Genomic DNA, 16,905 nt, shown 5'->3' on the forward strand with positions numbered 1-16,905 from the left:
AGTTTAACAACAAGGGCGTAGCTAAGGTCTCAGTATTGGAGATCATAATTATTTGGCTTAAGAGCCCCCTTTTCAAAGCAACAAGGATGCTTACAAACTATATCTTCGTTAGTCAACTGTATAGCTTAAACATAGACACTGATACAGTTACTCATATATTTAATTGATGCTTCTTAAAGTTAATAAATAATCTACATTTCTTGGGTGAAAAATTGTTGTTTAAGGTGTTGTCTTGGTCATATTTTATGACGTTGACCTTTAGGTGATTAGACATTTAGTTACTTTATCAGAAGAAAAAATAATCAACATAAAAATGACTAATCAGTTGTTGCATCCCTAGTTTGATGAATGTCAGCCAACTTCTACTCTTTGAAGTTTTAGATTTGGCAGATACAAGCTTTAGTTTTAGCTTGAATGGGACATGAGACACTTCCCTGATGGCACTGGACACATCAAAGTTTTGTAGAAGTGTGCTCTCCGTCCTTCCAGAGGGGGAAGGATTAGCAAAGTTAGCCAGATAACTTCTAAAAGCTGCTTTGGTTTCTCAGTCTGCAGGGCTGAATCTTATTACTTAAACCTTTATTTAAATGGAGTCTGCTCCGTTTCATTGATTCATATCGCTCCTATGAAGGCTTTGGATTCATCTCTTTGTTTGTAGTTTCCTCATCCTCACGAGTTGAGGTGTATCAGTCTCCGGTATTTGTCAAATCTGCAGATTCTTTGATACACCTCTTGTGTCCATCTCCTTTACTCTAATTCTCCAGCCACTTCACACACTTCCAAATTTGCCATACTTTCTCACACTCCTCCCAAAATATCTCCCCCCTGTCTGTCTGCCTGTCTGTCTGCCTGTAGCGGTTGCTCTGGTTACCGTTTGCTCTGCTCATCAGGCACCTGCCGTGCCTAAACAGACTGTCAACAGTTTAATTACTCATCCTCTCATCCCTCCATCCCTCCTTAGTTCTGAACTGCTCTTTTACTTGTTGCCTCCACCTCTGACTGCTGAGCCTCTTAGTCACTCCTCCACTCTAACGTAACTTTTTGTTTTGCATCCTTTCATCATTTTTCTACTCTACTTTGCTGCTTCCCTCTTTGTTCACTCATCATTCCTCCCTTTTTCTTGTCATCCCTTTTTTTTCTACCCTGACTGACTGCAAACAATCTAATCACTCATCTTTTGACTTTCAATCATATCAGTTCTGTGTCATTAGTTCATCCCCCTCTCCATCTCTCCATCCTCCCATCTCAACCCTTGTGCTTTATTAGTGTAGTTTTTCTATCCTGACATTGTTATTCCTCTATTCCCTTATCCCCTCTCCCTCTTATCATCCACCTCTCAAGTGTCATCACCCGCCTTTTCCTTCTTCATTACTCTCTCTTTCTATCCTGCGAGTGTTCCTCCCTATCTTAAACAGTCAGTCTGGTAATTACTGCTCTTCGTCATGCTATCGTTCTATACCTCTTCGTCCATCATCTACTGCTCGATGCTGAAGCTGTTGACAGCAGCCTGATGTCTGCTCCTTTTGATCCTCCATTCTCTTCTTTAACAACCCTTACTCTTCTCCCACCATTAGTCATTCATTCATCCATCCTGTAATACATCAAGTGCCACCGTCTTGACATGGGCGGCATCTTTCTTGTTCTAGGGTTTCAAATCGAACACCTTTCTCCTTGATTGAGAGCTGGTTGTATCAGAAAGGTGTGGGACATCTTTCATCTATCACGCCTCATCATTGTTAATGTCTTTTTATGTGTCTGTCTTCATCTGTTTCATGTGTTTATCCTCAATTGGCGAACACATGAGCCAGAGAATTTGATTGGTTACAAATTTTTTAACTCTTCATTGAACCAAATTGACTATCTTCCAAGGTTATAATAGTTTTGGATTTTAGTTAGTTTTGACATTTTTTTCCCATTATAGTTTAGTTTTAATTAGTTTTGGAGTGGGCATTCTAGTTTTTATTTAATTTTAATTTTTGCAACAAGGCTTAGTGTTAGTTTAGTTTTAGTTAAGTTTTAGTTTTTTCATACCTTATTAACCAGGTGCAGGATTCAAAAAGGTCAGAGTAAATATTTTGTCATACTGTTTATTTTCCAGTTCAACATAGTGCTCACTGCTCAGTCAATGCTGATACTGAACTGTTGGCTGCTGCCTTAAACACATGAAAATAATATAAACTCAGTATAAAAATATAAACATAAATTATATAAAATAATAGTTAACATGAATTAAATAAAAATAATAAAAACATAAATTATATAAAACAATATAATATGAGCTTTAATAATTAGAAACTTGGACTCTGTAACAATAAAGTCAGACTCACATGAAATTAAACTATTACAGATGCTCTGATTCATTGCTCCACTACGTTTCATCACAGCACAGCGCACAGCCAATCAGTGAAGGAAACAAGCACGTCCCAGTACGTCACTATGATGGTGCTGGCAACTGTAGAAAACTGTCGGAAAATTGGTTGGGAAAATGTGTTGGATTAATTCAAATCCTAAAAGCTATTAATATTGTCAAAAACTATAACTAAGGACATTTTGTCTTTAATTTTAGTTAGTTTCAGTTAGTTTTGTGAACACAAGATACAGTTTTAGTTCACTTATCGTTTTTGTTTTCTTTTCTAGTTTTTATTAGTTTGAGTTAACTGCAATGTATTTTAAATTTTAGTTTTCCTTTTTAGTTTTGTTTTAGTTAACTATTATAACCTTGCTATCTTCATCCCCATGCTCTGTATTCTTTGAGTGATACCTTACATTTATACTTTAGCCCCTCCCTCTCATCCCCCAGCTACCAGCCAATCAAAGCTCAGCAGTTGTAACCAGGCAAGGTAGGTCCAGGAAGATTTCCCCTAGTACGTGTGATGTTTAGTCTTTTTTAACCCCTCAAATGCTAAAACTGGCAGATGCTAAATGGGGAACTGATTGATCTGCATTTTTTAACTCTTTCTCACTGGGTGGTCCATTCCCTGCCCTCTTTCTTCATTTCTCCTTCATCCACTTGCCAATCTGTTCTCTTTGGCAAGGCCTCTTCTCTTAAACAGTGAGTGTCCCATCTGTTCATGTGCCTCTCTTGAACGCAGCCTCAGAATGACACACACCCTCTGGAACAAAGAGTCGCACGAAGCACTAACGAGATAATTCTGAACGTCTTCTTTTGTTTTTGCTTTTTTGTCCGGTTTGAACCACAGGACGCTTTTCTGCTCTGCATTCTTCTGCACTGACATTAGCAGGAGAGCGAAACCAATGATAGAATGAAGATTTGGTCTTTTTGTTTCACTTTAAAACAACTCAATCATTAGTTTTTCTTCAGAATTGATGCTGCCCTGTTCAAAGTGGAGTCAAAACAGCTGTTAATGATCAACGGAGCAAATAATGAGCCCTCCCTTGTTCATGAAAATAGTTCCACACGTGGTGCATTGTTTTCAACCAGGATCTCTTAAAGGCAGAGTCTCATTTTTCCCTCAAGTTTGTGCCTCCAAACTATCAACTCTTTCCTTTTTGAAGTGGTAAAGCCCTATGGTGCAACACACTCCCCTTGTAGCTCTTTTTCTCTAAATAGCTCATTACTGGTGTTATCGGTCTTTCCTAGACTTATTGGGGTCATTTCAGACTAATTGTAGCCAATGGTAGAAAGTAGAAAGCTACACAATGACGACCATCTGTCATTCCTAATTATCACTTCCTCATCTTTCTTCCTATTTTAACCCTCCTTAATCCGTCATTGTTGCTCAAATGTGCCTCTCTCATGAATCTTTTTTCTGTTTTAACCCTTTTATCCCATCCCATCTCTATATCTCTACCCTTATACCTTCCTCTGCTGCTGTAAACCCTTGATATTTCACTCTTCTTTGCTAATCTATCATTCTGTTTCCCTATCCTCTGTCACCAAAGAGTCGTTCACTGCTTTTCCCTCCCCTGCTATAATCCTCCATCTGACCTCTTACTCTTCAATGCCCATCACTTTGTTCAGTCTCACCCCTCCCTCCTCCTTTTCCCCCCTCATGCACTTCTCCCTCTCCTACCGTCTCCATTTCTTTCCCATCACCCTCCAATCCTCCCATATACCCACTCAGTCGCTCTGATCTCCTGTGTCAGTGTGCCAAATCTGTCCGTGTGTGTGCGTGCTCTGACACAGCTTACGTAAAAAAAAAAAAAGAGAAAAAAAAAAAGAGGATGGAAGTGTTGTGTGCCGCTGCTGCCACCACACACACGCTCACAGCGTTGCATCCACACTCTCATAATGACACACAAACACACACACACACACACACACACGCCAGGTGAGATTACATAAAAGCGAGGTGATGAAAGCCAAGCTCAGACGCACCTATGAGTAATCTGATACAGGACAGCTGGCTGACACACACACACACGCACACAGAGAGAGAGAGAGAAAGCAGGACTCTCTGTGTGGCTATGTAGAGCGATGAAAAAACAGAGGAGGTGTGGAAGAGCGCGACTAGAAGGAAAAGAAAAGAAAAGCAAACACTTCTCTGCGCCATGTGGGGGATTGGTGTGTGTTATTCTTCTGTGTGTACTCTGACATTTGCCTCTTGTGTTTTGGTTGTTATGAACGCACATCTGTTCATTATTTATAAGCCTGGGTGAAGATATGTGTGTGCGTTTGAGAGAACACAGAGTTCCCAGTCCAGCATTGATGCACTCAGTGATTCAGCAGGAGAGAGCTAACCATGCAAACGTGGATCCACCTTTTACTCGCCACTTTATGACAAGAGTGTGTGTGTGTGTGTGTGTGTGTGTGTGTGTGTGTGTGTGTGTGTGTGTGTGTGTGTGTGTGTGTGTGTGTGTGTGTGTGTGTGTGTGTGTGTGTTTGAAGCTGCATGGACGTTACCTTTTCCGTCTGTGCGGCTCTATAATCCGAATCAGCTCCACATGTTATCCAGGTTTGTGTGTGTTTGTGTGTGTGTGTGTGTTTAGCACTGATCTCGCCCCAGGTGTGTCTCCTTGTGTTGGGGCCAGCAGGGTTAGGTGTGTGTGAGAGTATGTGTAAAAGGAAGGGGGTTGTTGTGTGTATGTGTCAAAACCTGTCCTACTCCCCTTCACACACTCTGGCCCCCCACACACATCAGAAGCGAGAGGATGTAGGTCAGAGTCAGAGAATAAAAAAAAAAGCAGAGTCACAGAAAAACTCCAATCCCACAATATCCTCTTAGAGCTCTATAGATGAAGAAAACCTGGAAAATCCAGAATTACTCGCTCAATCCTGGTGAGGTATTCCAAAATAGAGACCTAAGTTTGAGGAGAAATCCACGGATCCACTCTGCTTGAAATCCTATTTATGGCGTCATGATATGATTTCCTCATGGCAGCATTCAACTTCTCTGTGCAGCTGAATTGATAAAAAACACAAATCCTGGAGATGGTGAGGGGTCTTCACCTCTCCTCCCACCTTTCCCTCGTCTTTTCTCTCCTTTCTTCCCTCCTCCCTCGCTCATACAGCCCAGTCTCTTGTCTTCTTAATTATTCATCCAGCTCTGTGACTTCTTCTCCTTCAGCTTTGCTCCTTCACACCCTCAGTTTTCCTTCCTCATCCTTCACTTTCTGTAGTGACTTCCAGGGTGTCCTCCTTGGGTTCCTTTTCACGTCTCCCACACTGAATTGGTTGCTCATTTATGACCTTGGAGGGAGGTGCAGGAGAGGAGGTTTGGGAGTAAGATGAAGGGATGGCTTGAAGCCTGCGAAAGAGGAGAAACATGAAGAGTGAGTGTACATGTGGTCCATTATTGCTCACACATAAATCAAGTAAACAAAGAAGTGAGTGCATTATCACTTTTTGTCTCATCCTCCTTTCCCCCAGGATATCTCCATCCATCCATCCCTCCTTTTACTTGTCCATCAATCACTCCTCCCTTATGGCCCCTTACAGCCCCCCTCCCCATCTTGGCACCCCTCATTTTTTTGTCCTCCCTCCCTCCCTCCCTCTCACCTGTCTGTCAGAGAGAATCGATAGCTCTGAGACCCTCTTAACGCCTCTCAGCAGGTAGCTTTTGCTCACTCACAAACACACACACACGCACAATTAGGAGCCTCCACGCACACACCCAGTCGTGCAGCACATTCAGGCATGCTTCCCCACACACACACACACATACACACACTCCTCCAACATCGTCGCCACCACGCACAAACACACACGCATCCGCCAAGTAGTCATGCAGTGATACTCTCCAGCAAGCACACACAGCCTCTGCATCCCTCACTCTCCTCCAGTCACACACACACACACACACACACACACACACACACACAGCCTAATGAAACAACACAGCTATTGATCAGTGCCATGAATGTCAGACAGTTCAGAAGTCAACCCCCTCCTCCTGCCCGCCTCACCGCTCCACGGCCTGTCAATCAAACTCCAAAAGCCGACACCTTTAAGGAGACAATCTCATTATCTGGCTCTAAAGCTGTGGACTCACTCTGCGTTTGTGTGTGTGTGTTTTTCTAGAGTGTGTGTGTGTACATTAGTGCAGCAGTTTCATATGTGCAGCCTCTCTCTACCTGATTTTCTGCCTTCCTGAGTTCAGCTGAAAAAGCCCTGATTCATTTCTTTTCACTCCTGTTTATCTGCTTCTCTTGCTCCGGTATTCACTTTGCCACTTCAAAAGCACAATACAGCCACTCTCCTCTTTTTATCCCTTTTTCAAGTCCCCCTCTGCTCCTTTCATCCTTATCTCACACGTCTTTTCCTCTTTTTTTTGCTCTCCCCTGGATAAAAAGGTGGAATTACTAACCTGGTTTTCCGGATCATTCCACCACGACCCGTGGAAGCCGTCACATCTCCACCGTCTCCGCAGCTCGCTCTCTGTCTCAGCTCCGTGGAAAAACACCCATCCCTCTCTCTCCCTCTCTATCTCTCGCTGTCTATCCCCACCTCTCTCTTTCTCTCCTCCTGCTGGTCGTCCCCTCGCTCGGTCTCGACAGCTGCAGCGCTCTGTCTGCCTCCTCTGTCGCTCTCCCGTCAGGCTGAGGGCTGATTGAATTTTAAGTCATGTTAATCCCACGGTACAGGTGCAGAATGAAGGAGTGGACGCAGCAGAAGAGAAGCACAAGAAAGACAGAGAGAGGAAGTCGTAGAAAGAGCCGGCTTGTATTTTTATTTTTAAATCTCTTCTTTCCTTCAGGGAGGTTTCAAATCTTTGCTTCTTCTCTTGCCCCTTCTTTACTCAGTCACTTCTCCTCTCCTCATTTATCCATTCATCTGCATCTCTCTCCTCTGGCTCTTCCTTGATCTTTTTTTGGCTTACTTTGTCCTCGTCTCTCGTGGTGGAGGAGAGGGAGTGTGTGATTCCTGGCGAGGAGCAGAGGAGAGGACTGTGATCTGTCTCCGGCAGAATCCAGCATCGGTGTGAGAGAGAGGGAGGGAGTGCATGAGAGGGAGGAATGAGGATGAAGAGCGGGAGATACTGAGGGTGAGTGAGTGGATAGGTGTAAGGAAAGAGGATGGAAATTAATGAGAGTAGGTGAAGAAATAAAGGAAGGGAAAGAGGGACAATGAACAAAGGGCTTTAAAATAATCTAGTTTCCTGGGTATTTCTGTATTAATACCCCTACATCCACATATGTGGACTTTAAATTTCTGCCTCTCAGACCCATGATACTTCATTTTTTAAAACTTTGACCCTTTACCCACATTTAGAGACACTGGCCACATCATTATTGGTGAAATTACAAAATACACCCATTTTAGTGAAAAACAAAACAAAACAATGTATTGAGGTATAATAACACTAACAACAAACAACTAATAGAAAACTCATAACATAAATAATCAAACTTCCTGTACAAAGACCAATTTTGATAATTATACTTATTAGGTCTGACTTTCATTATTATCATTATTAATATTATTATTATTATTATTATTTAATTATTATTATTATTATTATTATTATTATTTAATTATTATTATTATTATTATTATTATTGTTATTATTATTATTATTATTATTGATGATGATAATAATAATAATAATAAGAAGAAGAAGTTATTCTTTTTCTGATTATTTATTATGATTATTATGATTATTTTTATTATTGATAATAATAATAATTATTATTATTATAAAAATAATCATAAAAGTAAATCAATTAATAAAAACAATAAAATAAATTAAAACTGCAAAAGATAAGAATTATTTAAGATCCTGGCCATGTACTGTGAAAGAAAAAAGTTAAAATGTAACAAGGTGAATTAATTATTGCACACCAGACAAAAGCTCTGGTCTAGATTAAATCTGACTATGTCTTAAATTCGACATCTGAAGTAAGTCGTTAGCTGTCAGATTAAGAATTTGCAAACACAATTCAGCCATTAAGATTTTTCTATACATTTATATTTCACAACTATGACCAGGAAATTTAAAGGAATACTTAAGTTTTTAAAGTGATGTATGAGTCACATTTCACTGGCAACTGAAGTACCCACAACAGATGCTGGTCAGTTCAACCACATTAAAGCGAAACTGCCAGGAGAAATAAGATCCAGGAACACACCTCAGTGTAAGTGTATGCCTTACTAAGATTATTTTCAACACCATACTTCACCACCAGAAAGCCTTTTTCCTTTTTCATTATTTGCAAATGCAACATAGACATACTGCGTGTAACACATTTATCTTGATCACACTTGGGGCATTGAGTTTCTTTTACTTCTGTAAACTTTATCTCAAAGTCCAAGCATGCCCACTGCATTCTGCATTTCATGGGTGCTATAAAGTGCTGCAAACATTCTTAGGGCACACATAAATCTAGCCAGATGCTTTGGTCATAATATGTTGAATTACCTAGCAGACATGGCTTCAGTTTTGGCTAATTAAAACTCAGAGTGACAAGTAGCCATATATAACAACATATCTTTTAAGTAAGATGTTTTTGAATGTCAAAATTGGTAAAAACAGACCAATACCCACAATAAACTCTTCTCTCTTAACATGTACTGCCCTTGTTGGCAAATCCTGGCACATAATATTATATTCCTATGAACTACTGACCTCCAAGACTGGTTGCTAATTGATAAAGTAGCTCAAGCATTTTCTTGTGTTACTTGTTCTTTAATTACACACAACCTTGGGTCTTAGATTTGTTTTACATTTTTCCCCAAAAAGATTTTTCTGGGCTGTTAGTATTCACCAGTGTGGTGAATTATAGAGCAGATGTTGTGCCTGAATGTCTTATATCAGAATGTGTGGTCAACCATTATTATCTTCAATTTTCTTACAACAGTGAAATGCAGTATGTGGCTGTCACTGAATCAATCTCAAACAATAAAATCCCCTGTTTGTGTTGGAATTCAACTGGAACAGTTTAAAAAACCACCTTGAAAAAACACAAGAAGTTGACTTGCTGGAAAAGAAAAAAATATATAAAAGCCATTCATGTGCTGAGGTTATCAGCTGGCACCAAGGACTTGCTTCTCATATATACACACTAGGAGCGACAGAAAGAGCAAGGTTGATCACAGTATACATAGCTGGCTGTTCTTTTCACAGCCATGAAAATGCATTTCTTGCATATCATTTGGAGGCCTGTATACACACTTTTAAATTTGTGCAAGATTTTCTTGCGTTATTAGTGGCAGCCTTGTGGGAATTGCTGTGTGAGGATGATGAAACGGTAGCCGTTAGCGTTCTTATCTGTCTAAATGATGGACAGCCTTCTGAATTTTCTCATTGCTCCAAAATATTCCATCAGACTTGAAATATTTGGTTAGCATCACCCGCTGGGGAGGTTATACATTGCTGAAAACTAATGACAGGAAGATTGATTGATGTTATTTTTTCGGGACTCAAAATTTTCAACCCCCATCAGAAAAATGTAAAAATTGAACTAAAACAATTTCAATAGCTTGACAAAACTAAAATTGCACTTGGTTTTTCAGATTTTAACTTATTCTTATGACTATTGCAGTCTCAATATTATTTAAACCCGTGTTTAGTACCTTTTGCTGTTTTGACCTGCTGCAAACATGATCCATTTCCAGACACCAGCTTCTGGCAGCTTCCCTGAGGAATCTTAGCCCATTCCTCATGGACAATGGTCTCCAGTTCACCAATATTCTTGGGTTTATATTTTGTGACACGTACTTCAACCTATACTCATATTTTCGAAGCATTTCAAGGCAATTGGGATGGAAGTGGAAACATGTTGCGGGTTTCCAGTGTTAGAGGAAGCAAAGCTGCCCCAGAGCATTAACCTGCCACCGCCATGCTTCACTGTGCGCAGGGTGTTTTTTTTCAGGGTAATGGCTGAAACGCAAAACCTCCTATCTGCAAAATTCACTTTTTTGAGAAAACTAAAAAAAAAACATGTTTTCTTGCAGACTTTTATTCGTTAAGGATACTTAATGCATGACACACTGATTTTAGACTATGTTATGATATTAATGGCAGACTTAACGTGAGCAGCATTCCTTCTTCTCATCATCCAGAGTGAAATCGGCAAATCTTCATTCTTCCTCCTTCAGACGTATCGCTGATCCAGGGGACCAGAAAGTTCCAGTTTTGTTTTTATCATTCCAAAAAGCTCCTGTGGCAAGTGCAAGTCTTTTGCATTCACTAGAGTGTTTTTGACCACCTGCCTCCTCAAAAATCCAGTGGCCGGAGTTGATAACTTCCTCTTCTTGTTCTTGTTTGATTTATTCCCTGCAGCAGAAAGTTTGTAAAATTTGCCAATAAACCTAACTTGTAATGAGGGTGAGTAATTTTGTCAAATAAATCCCTGATGCTCGTAGTGCTTTTACATTTATGAAGGGATATTTATGTAAGAAATTGTTGTAAAAAAAAAAAAAAAAGCAGAAGAAAGTCTTTTCATTCTTTCTTAGTCTGCACAATAATCCAGTCAACTATTCTGCTTCTTCAAGTCACGACCATCCCGACAAGGTCAGACGTGCTTTGAATAAGCTCATATTCTTTAACATGAGCAATAAGTGATTACACTCTGATGAACAGTATTTTAAAACAGAAGCTTTACTTCTTTGTCTTACACCAATGATCTGAGGACCTCTCCCACCACTGATAGAGTGACAGAGGGGATAGAAAAAGTAGGTCTGAGATAAAAGTTGTCCTGCATGATGAGTGGAAGTGAAGCTCTGAGCGCCTGGAGCTGCTCTGGGTTAGACTGGGATGACAGGGGGGAGCAAAGGAGGATGATTAAGAAGGGGTGAGCACAGGATGGGCTGTATTGAGGGAAGAGAGGAAAGGCTGAGGATCTCTGGGGGCATCAGGGAGATAAGTGAGGAAGAGAGGGGGTTAGTGAAGGATAGACGAGAGGAGAGGAAGGAGTGATAACACGGTGATAGGAACAAGTGTAGCTGATACGACTTCAAACGGGGGTCGAGTGCTTGATTTCCCCACCAAGCCGATAGCTGCTGGAAGTAGCTGTTTAATGGAAATGGTCTGTGAGTTTGAGGGTGTGGAGGTGTATGTCCCTCTGTTCAGGCAGAACATATAGTACCAGAGGTTAGGACAGGATATTGGAAATAAATTATTCCCAAACATTTACAACTCTGTCAACAGAGTTACACACAGGAGATGAAACACAGAAAGATGGGAATGACAGATAATAAAAAAGAATGTGAGGAGATTTGGTTGTGCTCTCGGGAAATTGGTTTTTCATGTCCTCTAATTTCCACCAAAGAGTCCATTTTGTCCTTCATTCACTTCCCCATCTTCTAAAGCTTTCTATTTCTGCCCTCCTACTTATTTATCCCATCTCAATTTCTCTTTCTTGAAGTTATTTTCAACCCTCTTAACTGTCATTCCATATTCCCCCTCCCATCACATGGTGTATTTTTAACCCAGCAATGCCAGGACTCCCTTGTAGCAAGGTCCAGCAAGGAGACATTTGATATATATCATTTCACCAAATCGTACCACGTTTACAGCGCTCGGCCCCATGGCTCGTTGATTCACAATTAATCAAACCTCGAGTGGTTTGGCACCCGCTCTCCTCGCCAGGGAGAGTGACCTTGCTGAATGAAATAAACTAGCACGACCTACTGCTGAGTGATGGATGAAGCGGGTTCACCAGTCAGAAGAAAATCTCGTTACTGATTGACTTTCGGTTAAAATACAGCGACTGTATCCAACTCTTCAAGTCAAGAGACTCGTGATCTGTTTACCTATGGATAGAATTAATTTATCAACCCAGTACACTAAATCTATAGGTCAAAGGTCAAAGTCTTTGTGTTCTACAACATTTGCTGCGATCACAGATCAATTGACCTTATTTATGTGGGGGTTGTTTCCTACTGGCCTCAAGGTCAAAGTGGGGAAGTTGGATGCTTCTTATAAGTTGAACCATTCTTCCAGGTTGTACATCTCTTAGATTTAGGGTAAGAAGTATAGCCCATTACTTTTTCACTTACTTTTACATTTACTTTCAAGAAAGTACATTATCAAGTCGAAAAAAGGAGCAAGGAAGGTGAAGGAAAGCAACCTGTCATCCCTTTGTCTGGCATCTAAGACTATTGGGAACTGCAGTAGCTTCTGGCCCGGTGAATCAATGGCGATTGCTCTAAGACTGCAAGGGAAGCTCAGCTTCCCCTAAAATGTCCCCAAAAAAAGTGGTGATATGTTCTGCTGTGTGTACATATCATTGACAAAGTATGCGCTAGAATTCCTTCATCTTGTGTTCAGAATCAGCTCCTATCACAGGCAACTGGCTCCACCTCCTCCTCATTAATCCCCGCAGCGTCTCAGCGCTTTAACATAGTCGGACGCTGAGTGTCTTCTGACTTCAGCGGGGAAGCGTAGAGTGGGTTGTTCCACTGTGGAAACTGGACGGTCATTGGATAAACGCTGGGCTTTGTCCCGCCCATCGGACGCTGAGCGTCTCTGGAGGTCTATGAGGCAGTGGGCTGGCCTGGACACTGGGCTTCTGCATGATGATTGGATGATCTGTCTGAGGCCGAATCAGTGAAATGAGCCAATCAGCGATCTTGAGTATAACCCTCCACCGGAGCATCTTCTGAGTTCTACATTTACTTGTTCTGGACTGATCTGGAGGCTCTATCGATCCCCAGCGAGTTTACCTTTCTTAAAAATGACAAGCGTTGAGAGAACACTGGTAAAATCCCTGGAAAAAAACACCTAGTTGGTACAACAGGGTCACAGATCATTTTCTTGAAAAGGAACAGAGGGTAGAATTTATGTTTCAATAAACATATAAATTTATGATGTGGGTCGGAAAAAAATGAGCTTCCCCCTCTTGACTGACCAACAGCCGCCACTACTTTCTATCTATCTATCTATCTATCTATCTATCTATCTATCTATCTATCTATCTATCTATCTATCTATGGTGCATATTGTAAATACAATCTTCATACACTGCTTGAATATGGGAACCGTTTTAGTCAGATGTTTGCTAACAGTAGCATTTTTCTGCTAACTGGTTAGCATTGCTGGCTTGAAAGTGACACAGTGTTACAAAATACAGGAGGAGAGGTGTAATTTGATAATACACAGTAAGTTATTCTACTTGATGTAAAGCTTCAGCTAAAAATCAGTTGAAAGAAAGTTTAAGCTGTTCTCAGATGTTAGCTAAGTGGCTATCAATTTTTGCTTTTATTTTGAAACATGTCCAAATGTGCCTACAGAGTTTCACGTCAATCATTTTTTCATCAACCACTCAGTTTTTAATGATAATATGGCCAGGTGCTCTTTATATAAATATTCCACTCATAACCTTGAAGAGAAGAGACATCAGAACATTTTAGCCTCCCACCCTGAGTGGGATGCCACAGGAAAATGGTTGCTTTGTGAATGTTGTGAATTGCGAAGAATGAATCACTCTTTTGAGAGTCTTTTTCTCTCTAGGACTTTGAGTGAAGCAGTGAGATTGGCAGGATCCTCTTTAGTTCTTTCTAAGTGATGCTGCAGTTAATCAGAGAGGGGGCACACCAGCCCTGCTGCGGTCAGGCCAAATTAGCCCTCAAAGTGAAGACAGTCGCAAGGAAGTCAGCCCACTGACCCCAGGCTGAATTAGACTTAAGACGTTTTTTTCTCTATCAACTTACAAGTGTTGTCACCACATGGGAAACAAATCAAAGTGAAGTGTTACAGTTTTTCTCAGTTGCATTGGTACATTTCTTGAATTGTCCTCGCCATTTTCAAAACAGTAAGTGCATTTCTCAAAATAGCTCATACAAATAGCAAAACACCATGGATTACCTGCAAAAGCTAGTCTCCTGCTCAAAACCCTTAGTTCATTCCTTAAAAATAAATTTCTGTGTCAGTGAGCATGTCAGTGCATCAGAATGACGAGTCCTTAGTCATGTTTTCAGTATATTAGTTTACTCTGGGTGAACATAGATCAGTCTCTTTAGTGAAAACTGTTCATGCAGTACTGTGGGAATTACATAGCAGTGCAGTCTTCCTACACCTCCTTAAGTTCCTGTATACTGGGCCACAAATTCTCATCCACACCGCAACAAAGATCTTCTCTGAAAACAAAAAACCTGAATGATTGAGGACACAGTTGTTTTCCCAACTTTTGGCTGCATCCTTCAACCAACTTCGGCCACTGTAAGCTTATGATTGAGAACATGGTCTGTATGTGTAATAGATCTTTATTGTCCTTTACGGAAATTTGTTGCCACTGTCTGTACAGAGGAAAGTACACATACATATCTACCAGTTGATGCACCTTTGAACTGTTTCAGAAAACTGGTTGATCTGATGCTTCACACATTTCCATTTTTTAGAGAAAGTCAGGACTGACCAGGAAGCAATTTACCAATCCAGCAGATTAAGAGAAAAAAGACATATTATGATAACTTGTTCAACCTTTTTGCATGTAAAGACTTAGGCAATGGACTAATAACTAATTGTCGTTGTAGGTGAGACTATTCAACAGAGACCCATGATAATCCATTTTGATCAACATGACATAAGCAGCTCATGATGTAGGAAACAGCAGAGAATTGCACATAACCATTTGCATGTACAGACCAAAGCATTTACAACTTGTTCAAAAAAATTTAAAACTCCTTTTTTGAGATTGAACAAGTAGTTTTGAGAATTTCATTTCTGATCTGAGAATTGAACCAAAGCAATTGAGAAAAACTGTAATACAAACACCTCAGCTGCTGACACATGCTTCAAATAACTGAATGTTTTTGAAGATGAAGTGAAATGAATTCTCTGAAGTTTTTATAATCATTTAGTCAGACTTTTGTCCTAGATGGTCTATTTTTTCTCTGCAGGCTACTGGATTCATGATAAAACAATAGCAGTAAGATTTTGACCGAGTAGGTGGGAAATAAGCTGAAGACCATGAGACCTTGAAAATCTCTTTTCCAGCTCAAGTCTTCAAATTTAATAAAAACCTAAGTTGTTTTGACTCAGTGATGAAATGAACATGTGCTTCAGCCCTTTTTTTTTTTTTTTACTTTTTGGTATGATGCATTTGCACTAGCTCAAGCTTGAGCTGCATAGTGAATTGCAAATTCATCATTATTGTAACATAAGTATCCATGAGAACACACATCTTAGAAGTTTGTGTTAATGTCACTTAATAAGAAAGACACTATTTTTCCCACAGTATCTGTACATTATGTTTTCTCAATCAGGTGTTTGAGTAAAATTGGATTGTCAGGAAACACCTGAGTGCACCATCAGCTATCATCTTAACAATTTCAGACACATTGGTGGCAGGGAAAAAAGAGCTTTATTTTGGATTTAGAAAAGGCCTGTTTCAGAGCTCTGTTGCCCTCATGGTTAAGGTGTGAGCCCTATCTACAGAGGCTGTGGCTCTCGGTGCAGTGGTCAGCTGTTTGCCACTCAGCCTCGACCCTTTAATGCATGTCTCTCTCCGCTTTCTGCTCCTCATTCTCTGTCTCTCTGTGCTACAGTTGAGGCATGTTGCAAGCAAAAGGTGTTTTTGTAAAACATTAGAAAAATGAGCCATATACCTCAGGTTACACTCTCTTTTTATCTCGTTTTATGCAATGTTGGACAACATAATCACACACTGCAGATTTTTCTCACTTGTCTGCTGATTACAGAATACAGAGAGCCAATAGTTCGACAGAATTCCCCTGATCCACAGCTGGTATAGCTGTGCAAGCAAAGAAAAAAGGGCTGCTTGCCAGTGTGCATGAGTGTTGAAAAAAATGCAGTTTATAAAGTTCTTTAGTAGAATTAAGCTTATATCCTTCTGAGGAGGGAAAGTTCAACTCATTTTTAGACTTTAAGGATCTAATGGAAAAGTTTCACTGAGTAAAACTCAACTCCATTTTTGTTCAGAAACAATGCCACAGGGCACCTTTAACCTCAGTCTTTGCTTCATTATCATCCAACGCAGTAAAATATACAGAAACAGCTGTGTTGTTTCAGATATAAATGTTATTTTCTTCCCTTACGGTGGTATTGCAGAGCAGACAACTTGGCTATGTTAAAAAAGACTGGATGAAAGAAGTAAAAGCATTATTTTTTTTAAAATGCTTGTTTCACAGTCTGTTTGTTACCAAGCATTGGAAAACAGAAGGCTAATAGAAAGTGCTGCTTAAACAGAAGTTGGAACAGTGTGTCCATTCTAACAACAATGTAATCTAATTTGTACTTTTGTCATAAACAGGAAGAAAAGAGCAGCTAAATGAACAAAGTCTACACCTCTCTTCCACTTATGTTTATCTGTCATTTGGCCAGTTTGTCACCAAGTGAGAACAAATTTGTTGTGTGTGTGTATGTGTGTGTGTAAATGAGTCACAGTGCATTGGAGAGACACAGCAGCTAAATATAGGCAACACTGGAACACAACAACAAATGCACTGAGTGAACGCCTATGCACACAAACATGTCACACATAATCACCAGTGTGTCAAATGCTTCCATTCACACACACACCTACATACACACTTCAACTTCA

At 40.2% G+C, this 16,905-nt stretch overlaps 2 protein-coding genes across 3 annotated transcripts in view; one reads left to right on the top strand and one right to left on the bottom strand.

Moving 5' to 3' along the window:
- LOC141784230 (leucine-rich repeat and fibronectin type-III domain-containing protein 4) overlaps nt 1–7,368 on the bottom strand; it is a 53,470-nt gene extending 46,102 nt beyond the window's left edge. The window contains exons 1-2 of the mRNA XM_074661989.1: nt 6,768–7,368; nt 4,865–5,708 (exon numbers count right to left, since the gene is read on the bottom strand). The gene's annotated coding sequence lies outside the window, so the exon portion shown is untranslated. The remainder of the gene's footprint in view (nt 1–4,864; nt 5,709–6,767) is intronic.
- pcxb (pyruvate carboxylase b) overlaps nt 1–16,905 on the top strand; it is a 472,827-nt gene that overhangs the window by 334,284 nt on the left and 121,638 nt on the right. The window lies entirely within an intron of this gene.

Source organism: Halichoeres trimaculatus, unplaced genomic scaffold (assembly GCF_033239565.1).
Source record: "Halichoeres trimaculatus isolate MK-OKI-2021-1 unplaced genomic scaffold, fHalTri1.1 fHalTri1_scaffold_22, whole genome shotgun sequence".
In the NCBI taxonomy this organism is placed as follows: Eukaryota; Metazoa; Chordata; class Actinopteri; order Labriformes; family Labridae; genus Halichoeres; species Halichoeres trimaculatus.